Source organism: Odocoileus virginianus, chromosome 19 (genome assembly GCF_023699985.2).
Source record: "Odocoileus virginianus isolate 20LAN1187 ecotype Illinois chromosome 19, Ovbor_1.2, whole genome shotgun sequence".
Taxonomy (NCBI): Eukaryota; Metazoa; Chordata; class Mammalia; order Artiodactyla; family Cervidae; genus Odocoileus; species Odocoileus virginianus.
In genome coordinates this window covers 23,831,376-23,853,004 of record NC_069692.1, presented here as the reverse complement: position 1 = coordinate 23,853,004, position 21,629 = coordinate 23,831,376, and the positions used below count along the sequence as shown (strand labels likewise).

The following is a 21,629-nucleotide window of genomic DNA, read 5'->3' as shown; positions in this document are numbered from 1 at the left end:
CAAAAGCATCAATTCTGAGTCACCCAATATGTCCTACAAGTCAATTTAATTCCAATATTAACTACTTGGAGACAGCGCAATGCCACAGGCTGCTCACTCCCACAAGACTGCCCCCAACTTCAGAAGCCAGTTAAAAGTCTTAGGCCTCCCATTTTTCTCCCCAAGAAGTTATAAATCAGGGGTTCCCATGACCCCCTCCTCGGGTTTGCTAATTTGCTAGAACAACTCAAGGGACTCAGGAAAACACTTTACTATTTTAACTGGTTTGTTATCAATGACACAACTCAAAAACAGCCATGTGGTTGCAAAAGAGTTGTACACGACTTAGTGATTAAACAACAAATATGGGCAAGGTATTGGGGAAATTTATGATCTGGAGAAATTCATGCAGAGTTTCCATGTCCTGTCTGGGCACATCACCCTCCCAGCATCTCAGTGTGTTCATCAATCTGGAAGCTTTCCAAATCATGTAGTTTAATAAGTGTTTTTATGGAGGTTTCATTACATAGGCATGGTTGATGAAATCATTTGTTCATTGATGGTTAACACTCTCTAGACCCTCTTCCTTTCTTCGAGGTTAGGGAGTAAGGTTGAAAGCTCTAAGTTTCTTAATCGAGTCTTGGTTTTTATGGTTGCCATTTAAGGGGTATCCAGGGGCTCCCTGTCAGTAGTCATCTTATTTGCATACAAAAAGATACTCAAAAGTTTTAGGAGCCTGTGCCAAGAACTAGTGACAAAGACCAACTAACTACATGTTTCTTATACCAGAAGATTACAAGGAGTAATTTTGCAATTAAAAATGAAGATTGAAAAAGAAAAATACTAGTTTTCAGATTACTAAAAGTCTACCTGCATGTAATTGTCTTCTAAAAAAGATAAAAACTGTGAAATTTTTTTTGTAAGGATCCATTCCTTGCAAATAACATTTCTCTTTGCTATTACATGCCATTTAAGGAAAGCAGAAACCTTAGTCTCCATCTTCTTATCACCTCCCACATTCCCCCAGGGCTATGACTCTCTACATTATTCTACCAAATAACAAAAGTCAAATTTGTGTGGTAATTTTTTAATAATTGTGTGTTATTACCCATAGGTATTATCCAATTCATGCAAACTTAAGTGCCTCAGCACCTATGGTAAATTAGAAATGACTGCAAATTCTTTGTAACTCTTTATTACATTATTTCCATACTCCTTAAATTTGGACTGGTTTTGTGACTTGTTTTTACAGTATCATGTGGTGGAAGTGATACTGTGTGATCTTCAAGTCTAGGCCTTAAGAGACCTCACAGCTCCTATAAATGCTCTCTTTGAACTCTTCCACAGATAAGCTCAGATAGCTATGAAGTTTTGGAGTAGTTTATTATCCTGTGAGAGGTAACAGATACACACACCCCCTACCTCCTTCTAAAGAAACGAAATTATCTTTGTATAGAATAAACTAATGAGTTGTACCACTCTGCTTTCAATTAAACCAAATCTGATAATATGATCACAACCACTGGATTGGTATTTGATCTGGAACAGATCAGGAAGATCCCCTGGAGGAGGGCATGGCAACCCACTCCAGTATTCTTGCCTGGAGAATCCCATGGTCAGAGAAGCCTGGCGGCCTACTGGTCCATAGGGTCACAAAGAGATGGACATGACTGAAGCGACTTAGCAAGCATGCAGCCACATACAAGACATAAGTGAAGTGAAAGTTGCTCAGTTGTGTCTGACTCTTTGTGACACCATGGACTATACAGTCCATGGAATTCTCCAGGCCAGAATACCGGAGTGGGTAGCTTTTTCCTTCTCCAGGGGATCTTCCTGACCCAGGAATTGAACCTGATCTCCTGCATTACATGCAGATTCTTTACCAGCTGAGTTACCAGGAAGTTCATGACAAGACACAGGGAAGGCTTGTCATGTATAAAGTGACATGGCACAAAACTCTGCCTTAGCAGATACTCCATGGAAGGCAGTGACAAATTCAAATCCTTTATTAGGTAACAGGAACATTAACATAAACACTGAAAAACTGATCACTAAAGCTGCTAATAGATCCTGAACAATATAAAATAAATCCTTATTCTGTAAGCACTAGGATCCAGGGGGCCGTGTCTACTCAGCCTCTTCGCAACCCTACTCTGGAGTAAGCTTCCATTGGCTAAGGAAATCTGAATATTTTTCTTTACAATCTGAAAGGACACTATATATGCTATATTAATTTCATCTATCTTAACATTTTATAGTGTCTAAGTTTATAAAACATTTCTAAATAATCTCATTTGAGAGGTAGCATGACTTATTGGACAGGGCACGGACTTTGGGTTAGGGAGACTAAAATTCAATCACACTAATCAAAAGATCACTAAAAGAAGTTTTAAGAACTAGAAATAAGAGAAGTACATGTAAAATTTTTTAAGTGTCTGGCAAATAACAGCACCCCAATAAATTCTATTTTTCTATTAATTTAGTAAGATTTACTAAGGACACTGATTGCATCAACTGGCTTTTGTTACATAACAAAACCACCTCAAAAATTAGTAGCTTAAAATAACCACCAATTCTGAGTCAGCAATTTAGGCTATGCTCAGCTGAACAGCTCTGCTGATCTTGGCCAGGCTCATTCATATGCTGTGGACAGCTGCCAGGTAGACAGGCTGGTCTAAGATAGCTCAGCTGGGATGGTTGTCTCTACTCCAAAGGATCTCTCGTCATCTATCTGGCTAGCCTAAATTTGACTACATATGGAAACATGCAACGCCTCTTAATGCCCAGGCTCAGAACTCACCAAACGTAACCTCCGCTGAGTTTATCAGCCACAGCACATCGCCAGGCAAACCAACACTTAAAAGGATGGAGAAACAAAGTCAAGGAGCTGCTGAGTGTGGTCATTCTGCAATTTATCCAGAGACCTACATACTGGGTGCTGTAAAGGGCTTTTAAATGCTATATACATATGTAGATATGTTTTATGTATTCAATCATTACATTAAATCATTACAAAAAGGTCCTCAAGAGAGATATAGACTATTCCTACTTTCCATGTGGGGAAACTGAAGTGTAGGGAGCTAGTAACTAGCCCGAATTATTATTACGGCTTCCCTGGTGGCTCAAGGGGTAAAGCATCTGCCTGCAATGTGGGAGACCTGGGTTCGATTCCTGGGTCGGGAAGACCCCCTGGAGAAGGAAATGGCAACCCACTCCAGTACTCTTGCCTGGAAAATCCCATGGACAGAGAAGCCTGGTGGGCTACAGTCCATGGGATGGCAAAGAGTCGGACACAACTGAGCGATTTCACTTTCACTTTCACATACATAGCAGAGTCAAAATTGGAAATCAGGTTTCCTAGGTCCTACCTAGTTCAATGTTTTTTCCATTCATCCCATGTTGTCCAGAAATTGATTCCAAGATCCTAGAGGTCCTATAACATCTCCATAAAGTAGCTTCTAAATAATGTCACAGAACAAAATATTTTATGATTTGAGATGTAAGTTTAAATCATATTTGCTTGATTTCTTTGTCACAGTCTACCTAACCTAACAAATCACCTGTGGGCAACTTTAATGAAAAACTGCTTCATGGCACAGGCACCGTTTTGTTTCAGTTTGATTCTGGGAACATTTTCTTTCTAAATGAAGAATTTATTCAATGAATCACTACTGAATGTCTGTTGTCTATGTCAGTCACTGTACTATATACAGAAGATACAACAAGATAATCAGCTTTTATAAACTATATTTAAAAACTTTCTTTTAAGATCCCCCTCTTGAAGAAGTAAGTTTGATAAGGGAAGCATTTATTTTCAGAGAAATTTCTGGGATCTACTATTTTAATGAAAATATATTCCTTTTTACCATTAAACCCTGCAATAGCTAATGGACTACCAAGTTCAACAAATTGCACCACCTGTATGTATGAACAGATATTCACAAATATGCATTTAATTATCATGGTCAGAAGCCTATTAATCCTTCTGACTCCTATCTCTATTCATCCCCCACATCTTGGTTGATTCTACCTTCAAAATATATATCTACTAATTCACTAACACTATGTTGAACCAAGCTACTGCTGTGTCTTGCTCAGAACATAATTTGCACTCATTTCATCTCTCTGCGTCCATTACTGTCTTCTTAGAGAAGCTCAAGATACTTAAAAGATGTGATTACATTATTTCTTCTGCTTAAAACCCTTCCAGCAGCTTCCCTACTCTGAATGTACTCGCTTCCCTGTAGCCTTTAGGACCTTTGCATTCTCACCTTTAACACTTCTCTTTGTTGCTCCAGTCACACCAACCTTTTCCAAGCTCTTTTCCACTGCAGGGCCTTTGTATGCACTGTTCCCTCTTGGCATCACTGGCCTCTTTTCATTTCTTGTGGCTCAAAAGGCCCTTCCAAACTTTTCTTACATAGGTCCCCTTCTTATCCTATTATGGTGTCCTATTTGTTTCCCTCATAGCATGTTTTCAATTTATAAATACATATTTACTTGTTTATCTACTGGTTATACCCTTCCTACCAGCCTGTAAGTTCCATGAGAGTAAAAACTGTTTCATTCATTACTGTACAAATATTTATCATACTGCTTGATACACAGCAAGTGTTCAATAAATATTTTTAAAATAATCAATATCTAATTTTTGCATGGCACCATATTGGTTTATTTGCCAATAACTGCAGATAGTAAAAGAAGTATGGACAAAACTAAATTTACTAGAGTAAATGAAAAGGTTTCCAGGGTCAACACCCAATGTGAAAATAAAATTTATTGCCTAAAATTAGTACTTGTTACCATCATCTTAGATTATTATGGACAGAGGAGCCTGGTGGGCTACAGTCCATTGGGTTGCAAAGAATTGGACATGACTAAGCACATACATATGTAATAAATAAAACCTAGTTTCCATGTGCCTAGAGTATCTAGGTAGGATGAGCAGTTTACCTCTTGCAGACGCAGGAATAACCACAGTACTGCTAGAGTGACTTTTTACAATAGGCTTTCCTCACCTCTTCTATTTCTCTACAGGAACATTTTTCACATTAAATACTAGATTGCTGAAATACAGAGATGGAATTTATATACTAATTTCAAACACAGTACAGTGTATTTCCAAAGACACAATTACACTGTTTCTGGCATAAAAGCAGTAACTAATGCTGAACACATTTTTAAATGATGGTTCTCTGCAAGCAGTTGAAAGAGGGAATTTCTAAGGTCAGTTACTTTAAAGTGAAGTAAGTTTAGATAGCTCGCTAAATTAAAAAACTATACCAAATAGTAGCTAGCATCAAATGTTTTTCCAACTATATTCAGAAAATATATACTTGTCTTTTAATCATGTGAAATGTTTATTGCTGCCAGTTATATAATTGGTATATGTTTCTTGAAAAAAATTTGAAAAATATTCACAAACATGAAAATAAAATTATCCCAAATCCCAGCAACCAGAGACTAAGACTTAACACTTCATTTAACAGAGACCTCTATTTTGGATCAATTACAGTATTATGTAAATAAACTCTTTAAAAGAATCTAGCTTTCTGAACTCATGACCCAACTACTTTCAGACTTCTGTTCATGCCATTCTCTCCTTGAAGGATGAACCAAATCTCAATCCACTCACCTTTAGGACTGAGTTATGTAATATCCCTAAGTATCTGTTTTATCATAAGATTTTTGTGGGGATTTAGTCACGACCATTAAGAACCTAGTACAGCAGATGTTATACAAACGGTAGTCATTGTAACAGCTAAAAAAATCACCTCTTTAGTGGATCTTTCACAGATTACTTCAGTCCTTTTCTGATGCTATTTGTATGTTACTTACATTGTAGTGTCTCATTATGAGCCAATAAAAGCCTTATATCCCTCACTAGGATCTGAAATGATTTGGGACAGGTCTTCCACAACTTTATACTCCCCACGATATTTACAAATACTTAAGGTCAATTCAAAAATATTTTTTTCACACATATTACCTGTAAGTCATCGAACTGGGAGACACAAAGATGAATAATAAGTTTTAATTTCTGCCCTCACATAGTTTATAATCTTTTAGAAGGAAACAGACATTATTAGTATAAATGACATTAGGTCCATAAATTTTTTTTTTTAAACCCATTGGGGGAAAAATATGTTTCAGAATTTACAATTTCTCAGATTTTAGAAAGGTAATATAGTATATATACTGTATTTAAGAAATCACTCAGTAAGGTCCAGGCTGGCGCCCTATGATCCAACATTATTACTTCTATTCATAGTGAAATGTATGAATATTTACTAACTGGTATAAATATAGACAATAAATAGCCTCATATCCATTCAGGTCAAATTTTAATACTACATGAGTTTTCAACTGCTGCTGTAGCAAATTACCATAAATGTAGTGACTTACACAGTACAAATTTATTATCTTTTAGATCTAGAAGTCACAACGGTCCTTGTGCTAAAGCCAAGATGTCTACAAAGCTAGTCTCTTTCCAAAGGATCCACGGGAGAATCTGTTCTTTGCCTTGCCTGACTTCTGGATGCTATTAGCTTTCCTTGGCTCCTCACCTTTCATCTTAATAATTAGCAATCCCATCACTCTAATCCCTGCTTCTGCCATGACATTTCCTTCTGACTCTCTTGCCACCCTCTTCCTCTCATAAGGACTCTTGGGATTACACTGAGCCTATCTGGGTAGTCCAAGCTAATCTCCCCATTGCAAGATCTTTAATTTAATCATCTCTGCAAAGCCCCTTTTACCAAGTAATGTAATATGTTTACAGGTTCCAGGATTAGGATATGGACCTCTTCAGGGGCCATCATTTTGCCCACCAGAGCCATAAAATTAGATTTTGGTTTTTTTTTAAAGAGAAAATTTTAGTTTTCAGAGTCTTTTGAACTTTAGAACTACAGAGAAGGAACTCTGGACCTGTATAAACAAAGGTAGTACAAGGCTAGTGATACAAGACAAGCACAGGAGAATTATAGAAATATAATGAATGGAAAAACCACAAGCAGCTAAGTATCAGGAAAAGCTCAATGAAATAAATAGCATTGGGCTGGCCAAAAAGTTCATTTGGGTTTTTATACAACATCTTACAAAAACCCAAATAAACTTTTTTGCCAACTCAATATCTGATGGGAGCCTTCAAAGATGTAAAGGATTATGCCAGGTGAACACTGGTACAAAAGGTAATTTTCAGACATTCTTGCTCTCAAAATTTTATAGGGACATACAGAACAGCAACAACAAATTCAGAGACAGGAACAATATTTGGAGAAGAAAGAGACTGTAGTTTAACTAAACTATAGACAAAAAGTAAAGCAGTAGTGAAAGAAAAGGAAAGATGAAGACAGATACAATGGGCTATGCTGCTTGTCAGGATGAAGAGTTTGTTCTTAATTCTGGAGGAAGTGAGCAGTCAGGTGGAAATAGTTTTGAGCTGAGAAATGATATGATATGACTGGTGTTATATTGAAGAAAGATTAACTTGGCAAGAGGATTGATTCAAACTGGGAAAGGCAGAAGCCTAGCAGACAAATGACTAATCTAAAGAATAGGTACTTTCACTAGGGTGATGGGAGAAGAAGAATGATGTCAAGGTAGCTGGAATTCATAAGAGATTTTCATCAACATGATTTTTAATAAAAGCAGCTACAAATTATAGGGCTTACTGTAATGTCAGGTACCATTCTATGAAAGAGTTTAACTCCATTTTATAGATAAGAAGACTTTGGTATAGAAAGTGTACCTTCTACACTAAGTATCATGGCTGGGATTTGAATCCAGGTAGATATGACTCCCGGAGAAGGAAATGGCAACCCACTCCAGTGTTCTTGCCTGGAGAATCCCAGCGATGGCAGAGCCTGGTTGGCTGCTGTCTATGGGGTCACACAGGACACGACTGAAGCAACTTAGCAGCAGCAGCAGCGACTCTAAAGTCGAAATGAATACGAACTTGTAGTGACATAATCTGAAAGCTGAACTAACTGATGTTGAAAAATTCACCATTCCACCTAAAAGTAAGCTATGATAAGTTAACAATGTATACTTAAAACTCTAAAACAAATACTAAAATATCACAGGGAGTTATAACTATTAAGCCAACAAAGGAGAAGAAACAGAATTGTTAAAAAAATTACTCGGGCTTCCCGGGTGGCTCAGTGGTAAAGAATCTGCCTGCCAATGCAGGAGACACAGGTTTGATCCCTGGTCTGGGAAGATCCCACATGCCATGGAGCAACAAGGTCTGTGAGTCCAACTACTGAGCCTGCACTCTGGAGCCCAGGAGCCACAACTACTGAGCCTGCTCACTCCAACTACTGACGCCCACGAGCCCTAAAGCATGTGCTCTGCAATAAGAGGCCTGTGCACGACAACTGGACAGCAGCCCCAGCTCACCGCAATTAGGTAAAAATCCACAGAGCAATGAGGACCCAGCACACCATAAATGAATATTTCAAAATTTACTCACGCTGAAAGAAAATAAAAAGGGAAATAAGAGATTTATGAATAGTTACAACAAAAAGAAAATAACAAAATGGTAGATTTAAACTCTGTCATCAATAATCACATTAACCATAAATGATCTGAACATGCCAATTAAAAGGCAGAAATTGTAAGACTGAATTTAAAAAAACAAAACCCACCCACATGCTGCCTATAAGAAACAATTTTAAATATGAATACACAAAGAGGTTAAAAGTAAAAGGATAGAAAAAGATATACCATGCTAAAGAAAAAAAAAAAGCTGGAGTGACTACATTAATATCAGACAAAGTTGATTTTAGAGAAAGGATATTATCAGAGATAAAGGGAATCATTCATACTAACAAAGCTGTCAATTCATCATGTATACATCATAATCTAAAATATTTACTTTACAAATAAATAGATTCAATAAAGTAAAAAGTAACAGAAGTACAAAATAATACAGAAAAGTCCATAGATAAAGCTAAAAATTTCAACATCTTTCAATCACTAATAGACCAAGTAGACAGACAGTAAGCACAGAGGTGTCTAGAAGAATACCATCAGCCAACTTGATAATTGAACTTTATAGAACATCCTATTCCAAAATAATACAAAATGCATTTTTAAGTATTACAAGTATACAAGTAACATTTACCGAGAGACCACTTTAAAATCATAAAATAAGTAAGAATAAATGTAAAAGGATTTAAATCCTACAAGGTATGTTTTCTGACCACAAACTAATTACATTAACAATCACAACAAAATGATACACGGAAAATCCTCAAATAGTTGAAGGCTAGGAAAATATATTTCCAAATAATTCCAATCAAAGACGAAATAAAAAGGGAAAAAATAGTTATTTTGAATTGAATGAAAATGAAAACAAAAGTATCATAATGTCTGAGGGAAGCAGCTAAAGCAGTAGTACATAAAGGGAAAATTACAGTATTAAAATGTCTACATTGAAAAACAAGAAAGGTCTTAAATGAATGGCCACAACTATTTTCACCTCAACAAACTAGAAAAAATAAAGCAAATTAAACTGGAAGTAAGCAAAAGAGAGGAAATAGTGAAGGTGAGAGCAAAAGTCATTGGAACAGAAAAATAATGAGAACATTAATAAAAACGATAACCCACTAGCCAGGCTGATGAGGAAGGGTAGCAGTATTGAAGTATCTGAAGAATGATAGGACTGCTATCACTATAGATTCTACAGATATTAAAAGAATTGTTCAGTTCAGTTCAGTCGCTCAGTCGTGTCTGACTCTTTGTGACCCCATGAATCGCAGCACGCCAGGCCTCCCTGTCCATCACTAATTCCCAGAGTTTACTCAAACTCATGTCCATCGAGTCGGTGATGCCATCCAGCCATCTCATCCTCTGTCGTCTCCTTCTCCTCCTGCCCCCAATCCCTCCCAGCATCAGGGTCTTTTCTAGTGAGTCAACTCTTCACATGAGGTGGCCAGAGTACTGGAGTTTCAGCTTCAGCGTCAGTCCTTCCAATGAACACCCAGGACTGTTAAGAAATACTAAAAACAACTTATACTAATAAGTTCCACATCTTACATGAAATGGAAAAATCCTGAAAAGACACAAGGTTTAGTGAACCTCACAAAAGAAGAAATACATTGTCCTTTGAAAAAAGAAAAGCAATATTAAGGGATTTATACTCCTTGACTTCAATACTTATTATAAAGCCACGCTATTCTAGGTAGTGTGGTATTGGTATGAAGATAGACAAATATCCAATAGAACAGGAAAGAGTCCAGAAATAATCCAACTGATGAATTATTTGGTCAACTCATTTCTTACACAGATGCAAAGTTGACATTCTTTTTAAATTTTTAATGGTGCTACAACAATTGGATATCACTATTAAAAAAAAAACAGATTCTTACCTCTTACCATGTACAAATGAGTCACATACCTAAATGTAGAAAGTAAAAATATAAGACTTTTAGACAAAAGAAAATTTTTACTGCCTTGACTTAGGCATAGATTTCTTTTTTTTTTTTGGCATAGATTTCTTAGATGTAACACCAATAGCACAATCCATAAAAAAAGAAATTTTTGAACTAGAATTCATCAAAATTAAGAACTTTTGCTTTTTCAAAAGAATTTCTGCTTTCTCATTAAGGGAATGAAAAGACAATTCACAGGTTGCAAGAAAATATTTGTAAATCACATATTTGATGTATCTAGAATGAAGAAACCTTTCTTGGTGGCTTAGATGGTAAAGTATCTGCCTGCAAGTCAAAAGACTTGGGTTCAATCTGGGAAGAGCCCCTGGTGAAGGGAATGGCAACCTACCCCACCTGGAAATCCTATGGACAGAGAAGCCTAGTGGGCTACAGTCCATGGGGTCTCAAAGAATCTGACACGACTGAGCGACTAATGCAAATAAAGACAATAAAATTCAATTAGAAAACAACCCAAAGGTAAACATCCAGATATTCAAATAGATACTTCACAAAAGAAAATATACAAATGGCATTTAAAAAGATGATCAACATCATTAGTCTTTGAAAGTGAAAGTCGCTCAGTCATGTCCGACTCTTTGCAACTCCATGGACTATGTCCATGGAATTCTCCAGGACAGAATACTGGAGTTGGGTAGCCTTTCACTTCTCCAGGGGATCCTCCCAACCCAGGGATCAAACCCAGGTCCCCTGCATTGCAGGCAGATTCTTTACCAGCTGAGCCACCTGGGAAGCCCTCATCAGTCTTTAGGAAAACACAAATTAAAGTCACAAGGAGATACCACTACCCATCTATTAGAATGGCTAAAACCAAAATGGCAAGAATGTAGAGCACCTGAACTCCTACCCTGCTTGTAGAAATACTATAAAATGACATAACCACTTTGAAAGACACTTTGGTACTTTCTTATAAAGTTAAACATATACCTACTGTATGACCCAGCCATTTTACTTCTAGATTTACTCAGGAGAAAAGAAAACATATACCCAAATAATGACTTCTACATGAACACTCACAGCAGCTATATTTGTAATAATCAAAACCTGGAAACAACCCAAATGATCACCAACAGACCAATAAAAAACAAATTGTTATCCACTGGAACAACGTTTATAAAACAGGATGCTGCTGCTAAGTCATTTCAGTCGTGTCCGACTCTGTGAGACCCCCTAGATGGCAGCCCACCAGGCTCCCCCGTCCCTGGGATTCTCCAGGCAAGAACACTGGAGTGGGTTGCCATTTTCTTCTCCAGCTCATGAAAGTGAAAAGTGAAGTCGCTCAGTCATGTCAGACTCTTGGCAATCTCATGGACTGCAGACTACCAGGCTCTTCTGTCCATGGGATTTTCCAGGCAACAGTACTGGAGTGGGGTGCCATTGCCTTCTCCAATAAAATGGGACAGTGTTCAGTAAAAAGTGAACTAATGATGGATATGGCAATACAGATAAATTTTAAAGTCATTACACTAAGTGAAAGCAGCCAAACAAAAAAGACTCTACACTGTATGATTCTATTCATATAGTTTCAGAAAATACACACTAACCTATTATGTCAGACAGTAGATTAGTGGTTGCTTAGGGTAGGAATTGGGACTGATGGAAGGGGTAAGGAAAGACAGGACACAGGAATTACAAACGAAGAACAGAAAACTGGTGGGGGGGGCGGGTCATTATCTTGATTGTAATGATGATTTCAAAGCATATCCATAAGTCAAAACTTATCCAATTGTACATCAATTATATTCTGATACAGCTCTCAAAAACTCATTTAATCAAATAGCAATAACCATTTATTCCAATATAGGTAATGCTCATATCCTGCTATAAATGCTTATTTGCTATTACCTATTAACAAGAAAATGATTTAAACTTACAACAGTAACATTATACTACTCAACTTCAATGTGTAAAAGAGTACCTTTTCTTTCTGGAAATGTGCAAGCAAAAAATCTTTAAGACTAATGGATTAAAACAGTGCAAATTCAGACAAGCTCAAGTAGATCAGTGAGATCTATCTTCTATCAGCATATTATTATCTATCCTATTCCTTACTTGAAAATAAATGCAGTTATCACAATAGGAAACTGGTAAGTATGTGGCCTTAACAATTTCCATCTCATCGCTAAAAGTAATCTACAAGTATAAAATAGCAGATGAATTGGGTAACTAGTCATTTGTAATCTGCCTATGTCGAAATGAAAAATTTCTCCACACAAACCATTTCACGTGGTGGCAAAGTTCCAGGCCAGTTCCCAAATCTTATTTAAGCAGTAGGGATTAATTATCCCCTTTTTCTTCTACATCACTGTTTTCCCTCTACTAGATCACTGTCATCAATATAGAGACATGCTATAATTTCATCCATCTTAAAAAAAAAAAGCAACAACAAAAACAAACTTCTCTTGGTCCTATTTCTGCCTTTGGCCATTTAATCCCCCACTTCCTGATTTCTCGGCTCTCCTTTTTGGCAAAATTCTTTGAATCAGTTCTCTGATATCTCTCCTGCAATTCTCACTTAAATCTGTCCTACTCGGGCTTTCATTTCCAGCACTGTATCAACCATCTGACTAAGGTCAATTATCTGCTATATCTGGTGGTTAATTCTGAAGTCTCTTTTCACTAAACCTTTTAACAGTTGTTCATTCCTTGAAATCACTTATTGTGGCTTTCGGGAAACCTCAAGTTCCTGGTTTTCCTCCTGCCTCCTTCATAACTTCTCTACTTCCAAATCTTAAGAGTACTCTAGGACTCAGTCCTCGACCTTTTTTCTTATCTGTATCTATATTCACTCCATTAGCAGTTTCATGTTAAATTTTCTTAAAGTAAGATACATCTATATCTTAACTTAAAAGACTTGACTGCCTCACTATAATCCTCAAATGAGGTCAATTATAGATAATTTTATCATTTGGGGAGGCAGGTGCTGATAAAAAAACAGATTCAAACAGATATAAAAAAAGTTGAAAAGAAAAAGTAGTTACTTAATTTTCAGTAAATCATTACTAGTATTACTGGTATAGGGAGTTTCTTAAAAATAATAAAGCTAAATTGATGAATACCAAAACAAATATTTTTTATTTATTCCATTTATTACATTAGAAACACCTAAATACCATACTAAATATTTCATTAAAAATGTAAATTATGACCTTATCCATGGTCGTAGTCTGAATATGGGCCTATAACAGTAACAACTTACATTAATTTGGACTTGTTTCAGAAGACTTTTTTATAACAATTATCTCATTTTATCCTAAAAAAGACTCCATAAGGATATTACAGTAAATATTATTTAAGCCAGCAGTTTCTGCTCTTAATATGACCTCTCACATAACAGGCAGACTTTTAATGAGCAGATTTAATTAATTTCAAATTAGAGAACTTAGAAATCCATCTCTACTACAAGAAATATATATTAAAATTCATGTTCAACTGATGACAGGTCATTACTGTCATCTTTCTGTACTTAGCATAAAATTACAAAATAGAAATTTAAATATTCTTTTTAATGTCGATGAAACTAAGTCCTTTATAAACATAACCATTAAGAGACAATCTTTACTTCATTTACTTCCATGACTATACTGATGATAAATATTATATTATCACTGATCTCCAACACTTGTTGACTGCCTCTATTACAAAGAAAAAACACTTAATTTTGCAAAGAAGACTATATTTATAATTGATCATTCACAAGTGAAGCATGACCCTTTTCCTCCCTTCAAGATTCCTACCTCAAATGATGTGGCAGTGCACAGCACTGCCTGCTGACCCCAGAGCAATGGTTAGAGGCATCCAGACTTATAGCAAAGCTTCTTAAAATATACCCTATCTCTCTTGAGGGCTCAAACATCAGTGCCTCCAGTCCTGAGGACTGAAGAGTGGCCCCTTCCCTTCTACTACTAAGCACATCAAGTGTCTGTATAGACTCTCAGAGTTCTGCCTCTAAGATCTCCATCTGTGAAATGTTCCTTTCTGACCTAAAAATCCTATTTCACCCTTCCAATTCCTCATTATTATCTTTCTTTGTCCTTATCAAGTCCTTGTGATCCTTTTGTTCTTCTCTGTTTTCAAAATCATCAACATACTTTTGGCTTTGCTTCCCTTCCTACCCCACTAGCATTTCAGATCCCTGTTCCAAAGAGAATTGCCCAGATTACAAGGCCTTACTTTATCCTCTGGTACCAACTGAAGGGTTATACCAGAATGATGTTCTGATATGAATACCATTATATTCATGATGATTACATCTTCTCTGATCACATCATCAGCATCCTCTGCTGTCTTTTAAATTTCCACTCAGTAAATAATGAATCAAGAATCAACAGTTTTGTTATGTCCCAGTTCATTCTACACCTTCTGTTCTTCATAAATCTATGTCCAGGTTTTGAACTATCCCTTTAAAATTAAATTTTATATAATTTAAATTTTAATTATATTAAATTACTGATATAAACAACCCTAACATCCCTGTAAACACTCAGACCTATACTCTCTGTCTGACAGACTGCAACACAATGTCTTGTGTTGGATATATTTTCAATATATCCAAAACCAACTTCGCCATCAGTAACTCCTCATTCCTCAAAGAAAATTTACTCCTCTTTTGGACTTCTCTATTTCTAATAATAACACCAAATCACTTAGCATTTGAGATCACCTTTAAAGCAAAGTACTGGTTTCTCTACAATATTAATTCAGTAAACTTCCGATTGTGTACAAATTGTTGGAAAAATAATTACATTTTCATCAAAAGGATATGTATGATACAGCCATTTTCATTCAACTCTTTTGATGGTACAATAATTTGATACATGGTTTTTACTTCGCAAGTGGCTTGAACCCTGGAACCAATCCCTAACACACACATTCAATTTTGCCACCTACGAACTAAATCAAAATAATCCCATTTTTCCTCTACATCTAGAGGATACCTGAGTCAGGAGTAAGCATGAGAGACCAGGCAGTTAGATTGTGGCTACCACTGTGAAAGACTGTGGTTGCAGACTATGCCCAAACTTTAGTTTTCATCTGATAAGTGAGAATTACGTCTCCTGCCTGGGTTGTTGTGAGAATTACATCATATGCCTAGAACAGTGCCTAGCACATAACAGATGCTCAAAAAATGGTGCTCCTGTGATTACTGGTGTCATCTTTAAGTCAAGAGCAATTTGGCCACATGGGTAACCACTCTGTTCCTTCAGGGGACTGCTAATAACACATCTTTATTTAAATCAATCTATGTCTTAAATTTTAGAATAATTCTAATTTTTATCTATTCCATGCTCTTTTAAACCAGTCAAATATTTCAAAAGTTCCAACATTCTAAATATTTTTTTTAAAAGAACAAATACAATGAATACAAAACATTTACAAATATGGTAGTTATCCAACTATATCAATATTTTAACATGAATGATTCAGATACACTGATTAAAAGAGAATATCAGAATACACTAAGAATACTAAACAACAGAAAAGACTCAGCCAAATGTTGTCTACAAGAAACTCACTTTAACTATAAAGACACAGAATTTCAGAGAATGCAGACTTCTAAGCAGGGGAGTATCTCAAGGATAAAGAAGGGCATTATAGAATGAAAAGGGTATAAACTCTCTGAGACGACATAACAATCCCTCATGTACTGGATTAGCCAAAAGTTTCATTCAGTTTGTCCTGTAAGACAGCCCTAGCAGCCGCTCAGTGGTCTTTAACTTCATTCAAAACAATTTGTTAGCTTATAATTTGACAGGTAGCTGTCATATCAGCATGCATTTTAAAATAATTATCAAAATAAGTGAATTTTTGTGTAGCCATTTTAATACTGAATATGGAAGAAAAGAGCAACCTTCTCAGCATACTATGCTTTATTATTTCAGTCAGTTCAGTTCAGTCGCTCAGTCGTGTCCGACTCTTTGCGACCCCATGGACTGCAGCACGCCAGGCCTCCCTTGTCCATCGCCAACTCCCGGAGTTTACTCAAACTCATGTCCATTGAGTTGGTGATGCCACCCAACTATCTCATCCTCTGTCATCCCCTTCTCCTCCTGCCTTCAATCTTTCCCAGCATCAGGTCTTTTCAAATGAGTCAGTTCTTCACATCAGGTGGCTAAAGTATTGCAGCTTCAGCATCAGTCCTTCCAATGAATATTCAGGACTGACTTCCTTTAGGATTATTATTTCAAGAAAGGTAAAATGAAACTTAAATGGAAAAAATATTTTCACAGGGCATGGGGAAGGTGCTGTGACTGATCAAATGTGTCAAAAGTGATCTACGAAGTTGGTGCTGAGGATCTCTCCCTGGATGATGCTCCATGGTCAGGTAGACCAGTTGAAGCTAATGATCAAACCAAGACACTAACTGAAAACAGTCAACATTATACCATGAAGCAGAAAGCCAACATACTCAAAATATCCGAATCAAGCACTAAAAATCATTTGCATCAGCTTGGTTATATTATTATTTGTTTTGATGTTTGGGTTCCACATAAGTGGAAAAAAAAAACACTGACAGTAGTTCCACATTTCTGCTTAAGTGTAAAAAAAATTTTGATTAAAAAAAAAAATTGTGACAGATGATGAAAAATGAACACTGGACAATAATGTGGGATGGAGAGATCATGCAGCAAACGAAATGAACCATGACCAACCATACCAAAGGCTAGTCTTCATCCAAAGAAGGTGATGTTGTGTTGTGTTTATGGTAGGATTGGAATAGAGTCCTCTACTATGAGCTCTTTCTGAAAACCAAACAATTAATTCCAACAAGTACTGCTCCGAGTCAGAGCAACCAAAAGCAGCAGTTGATGAAAAGCATCCAGAATCATTCAACAGAAAATACACTGTATTCCATTAGGGTAATGAAAGACTGCATGTTTCTTTGATGACCAAGGCAAACACTGTTAACAGTTTGACTGAAGTTCTGATTCATCTGCCATATTCACCAGACATCATACCTTCAGATGTCCATTTTGGTCTTAGTGAAATTCTCTTAAGAGAAATATTTCAACTGCCTGGAAGACTGTTAAAGGCAGCTGGAACAGTTCTTTGCTCAAAAAGATAAAAAAGTTTTGGGAAGATGGAATTATGAGGTTGCCTGGAAAATGGCAGAAGGTAGTGGAACAAAATGGTGAAAATGTTCAATAAAGTTACTGGTGAAAATAGAAAATGTGTCTTCTATTTTTACTTAAAAAACCAAAGAACTTTTTGGCCAATCAACATATATCTAACAACAGAGTACCAAAATATGTGAGGCAAAATTTGATAGAACTTCAAGGAGAAATAGACAAATTCACTATTACAGAGACTTGAACACCTCTCTATCAGTAACTGACAGATCCAACAGGCAGAAAATTAACAAGGATAGGGTTGAATTGAGTGGACGCATCAGTCAACTGGATGTAACTGACATTTACATAGTACTTCACCCAGCAACACAGAACACAGATTTTTCTCAAGCTCACACAGAGCAACCACCAAGACAGACCATATCCTGGTCTGTAAAACACCCTATCCCCCAAAGAACAGACATCATACAACACATACACTCAGACCACAATGGAATTACACTGGAAAGTAATACCATAAAGACAGCTGGAAAATCCCCAAATATTTTAACATCACACTTCTAAATAACATATAGGTCAAAGAAGTCTTAAGATAAATTTTTGAGTATTTTGAAGTAAATGAAAATGAAAATATCACTTGTCAAAATGTGTGGGACCTATCACAAGCAAAGTTTAAAGGGAAATTTATAGCACTGAATGCACATATTAGGAAAGATCTAAAATCAATAACCTCAGCTTCCACCCTAGGAAACTAGAAATAGCAGTATAAACCTAAATTAATTAGAAGAATTAAAAAAAAAAACAGCAGAAATCAATGAAATTGAGAAAGGGAAATCAACAGAGAAAAACCAATGAAACCAAAAGAGGGTTCTTGAAAATGTCAACAAAATTGATAATTTCTAGCCATGTATTATGATATATCACACAAAGCTTCTGTTTTGGTTTTTAAAATAAATGTGTGCCAGTCTTCAACTCGGAGAAGGCAATGGCACCCCACTCCAGTACTCTTGCCTGGAAAATCCCATGGACAGAGGAGCCTGGTGGGCTACAGTCCACGGGGTCGCTAAGAGTCAGACACAACTGAAGCAACTTAGCAGCAGCAGCAGTCTTCAACTGAAATATAAAATGCTCCTCCCATTTTGCTTAACCTTTCTACAATTCTCCAGCTTTATCTCTAGCACATTTATGTTACAAAAATTTATCAAAACAAAACAAAAAACCCGGATACAACACAACATATGTCTTATCAAGGAGTGGAAAATAAAAAAGCTTACTTTTGCAGCATAACATGAAAACATAACAGACTTCATATTTTTCTGTAGAAGAATCAAATTAATCCACTCCTTGACATACAAGGCTTTTCTTTTCTTTTTTAATGAGTTAATCGTTATAGAAAGATTAACTTATTAGAGTAGACCTGAGTAACTTACTCAAGAGAAAATAATGTCAGGAAGCTGTCTCATTAACAAACAAACAAAATAAAGCACTGCTGCCATCATCATCCAACAGATGTCATCACACTCAACACCCACGTCCTTAGAATCCCTTTAGAATCATGAATTTAAGGAGTGGTGGCTCGACAGCATAGGGTAATAGGAAAAAATGGGACTCTGAAATCTCTGTTCAAGTTCCACCTCTACCATTTTTATTAGCATTGTGACCTTGTACAAATTACTAAATCTATGAGGAGATTCAACTGGTTAGTTGCCAGGTACCAAAAATATCATTCTAACTACTTTATGTAAAGAGCACAACTTATTACAGAGATACCACAGTGCCTTTTGTAACCCAATCTCAGGACCATGGACACAGACACTGAACACAGCCAGGACTCTGTGGATTTGTTTCTTATTCTTTCTTCAAGATGCCCCTGCTTATATACTTCATACGGCAAGAAACAAAGCCAGTAACAGTTTCTCAGTTCTGTGTCTTACAGCTTCAGCCACTGGAGAGAAAACAAATTATTCAGTCCTCTGGACACCTGGGACCCAGGAAAACCTGAATACCCTGCTCAATGCACTGTCTAGAACTAGACCAATAAAGCACAAAAATGGGCAGAATTGTGACTGATCTCTGACCCCCTCTAAGCCAGTGATCTTTTTAAAAGTCAGATTTGATTCAGTGATTACCCTGATTAAAATCCTTTATGGCCTTCCCCAATACATGTACAATAAAAATCCATAACTTTCATTGAACCAAAACTTCTGTAGCCTTGCATGATCAGGCTCCTGTTTACCTCCACAACCACCTATCAAGCCACAATCCCTCCTGCTGAGCTTTAACTCTGGCCTTTTTTGGTTCCTTGAACCTACCAAGCTCTTTCCCATCTCAAAATCATTTTCCATGTCTTCTTTACATTCTCTTCCTTTTTCACATAGCTAATGTCCACCAATCTTTCCTCAAAGTTGTCCCTGATTCTCAAGGTAAACTAAGTTACCTGTTCTTGTCCCTTATAGCACTCATCACAATCCAATAATAAACGTGTGCATGTTTTTACTTTCTGACTCTTACCATACTATTAACTCCAAGAGAATCAAGACCTCTGTATTACCCTTTATTCTCTGCATCTAGCACCTAGTTGGCCCCCAACAATTATGTGTGAAATGAATAACTGGCTTTGATGAGATAATCACCCCAAATTGTCAAAATTTAGTGGTGATTTTGACAATCACCAATACCTCATCTAATACTACCTACCACCCTCAGAATTCAGGGAAGTAGGCAGTAGTAGGCAAGCAGAATTACTATTATCAAGCTACTAAAATGGCTGCTTCAGTAGTAACTTACTGGGGAAAGGGAAGAGAGTGGTTTCCAGAGAACCTGTGCTTCTACTGAGCGAATAAACTTTAGTTCAGTTAACCCTCTCCCTCCATAAAATCTTCATAAGACTATATCAAATAAGTAAGATAATATAACTATCTATACAGTAGCTTGCACAAAGAGCAAGCATGCAATGGTACTTCTTTTCCTCTCAGGAGACCATATTACCTGTTACTCTTAAATATTATTAACCTCCGAATAAGAACTTAATTAAAAACCTACAAAATACTCCAGTGTATATGAAAAACAGAGCTGTGTTTCATGACCCCTTTTCTCACAGCATCATGATCTTCCCACCTCCCTAAGAGAATTAGTTACCTGCTCTTCTGTTGCAATTATATCAGCTCAAATATCCATTTAGCTTAAAGAACAAGTACTCGAAACACAGAAATGAAGTAGAGCAAAGCAAAGCAACCAACCAAAAGAACAACAACAAAACTATCTTGTCCTCAGGGAAGACGCCTTTCTCACTCTGCCTCCAAGCACACACGTGCATGCGTGAGTGCTAAGTTGCATCCAACTCTTTGCGACTATGGACTGTAGCCCACCAGGCTCCTCTGTCCATGGGATTCTGCAGGCACGAGTACCAGAGTGGACTGCCAAGCCCTCCTCCGGGGATCTTCCTAACTTAGGGATCAAACCCCCGTCTCTTAGGTTTCCTGCACTGACAGACGGGTTCTTTACCACTAGCGCCACCTGGGAAGACCATACCCGCACTCTTGTTTCACAGAATCCAAGGTAAGGCTGCCACGTTTAGCAAATAAAAATACAGAGTTGTTGTTATTTAATCACTAAGTCGTGTCTAACCCTTTGTAACCCCATGGACTGTAGCCCAACCAGCTCCTCTGTCCATGGAATTCTCCAGACAAGAATACTGGAGTGGGTTGCCATTTCCTTCTCCAGGGGATCTTCCTGATCCAAGGACTGAACCCACGTATCCCTACACATTATCTGTCAACTCTATTCTCAGGCCATATGACATCTCTTTACCTTCATATACCCACTCCACAACCTTCACTACAATACTCTGCCTTCTAAAAAAATTTCTCTGGAGACACACTGGATATGATCTTTCTCCAAAGTATAGTTAAAGTATACCCTGACCTCACTTACAGGCTGTCAGTAAAAAACTCTAAAGAGGAAAGCAAAGAAAACCATCTTAATTCTGTTTCTTGTTGGTGCTGGGAGTTAAAAAAAAAAAAAAAAAAAGAAAACAAATGGAAACAAAACAGCAACCAATAACAACTTCTTTAAAAACCTAAAAAATCTTGCTTCCAAGAATAGGTATGTGAGAAAAAGATTAACA

General features: G+C 36.8%; 1 protein-coding gene across 6 annotated transcripts in view; it reads right to left on the bottom strand.

The window, feature by feature from the left end:
• Positions 1 to 21,629, bottom strand: part of WASF1 (WASP family member 1) — a 68,398-nt gene that overhangs the window by 42,291 nt on the left and 4,478 nt on the right. Inside the window, exon 1 of one of the 6 annotated variants that reach the window (XM_070449963.1) lies at positions 14,171 to 14,342. The exons of the other annotated variants lie outside the window; for them this stretch is intronic. The gene's annotated coding sequence lies outside the window, so the exon portion shown is untranslated. Of the gene's footprint in view, positions 1 to 14,170; positions 14,343 to 21,629 lie in introns of those variants that run through there. 6 annotated transcript variants of the gene reach the window in all.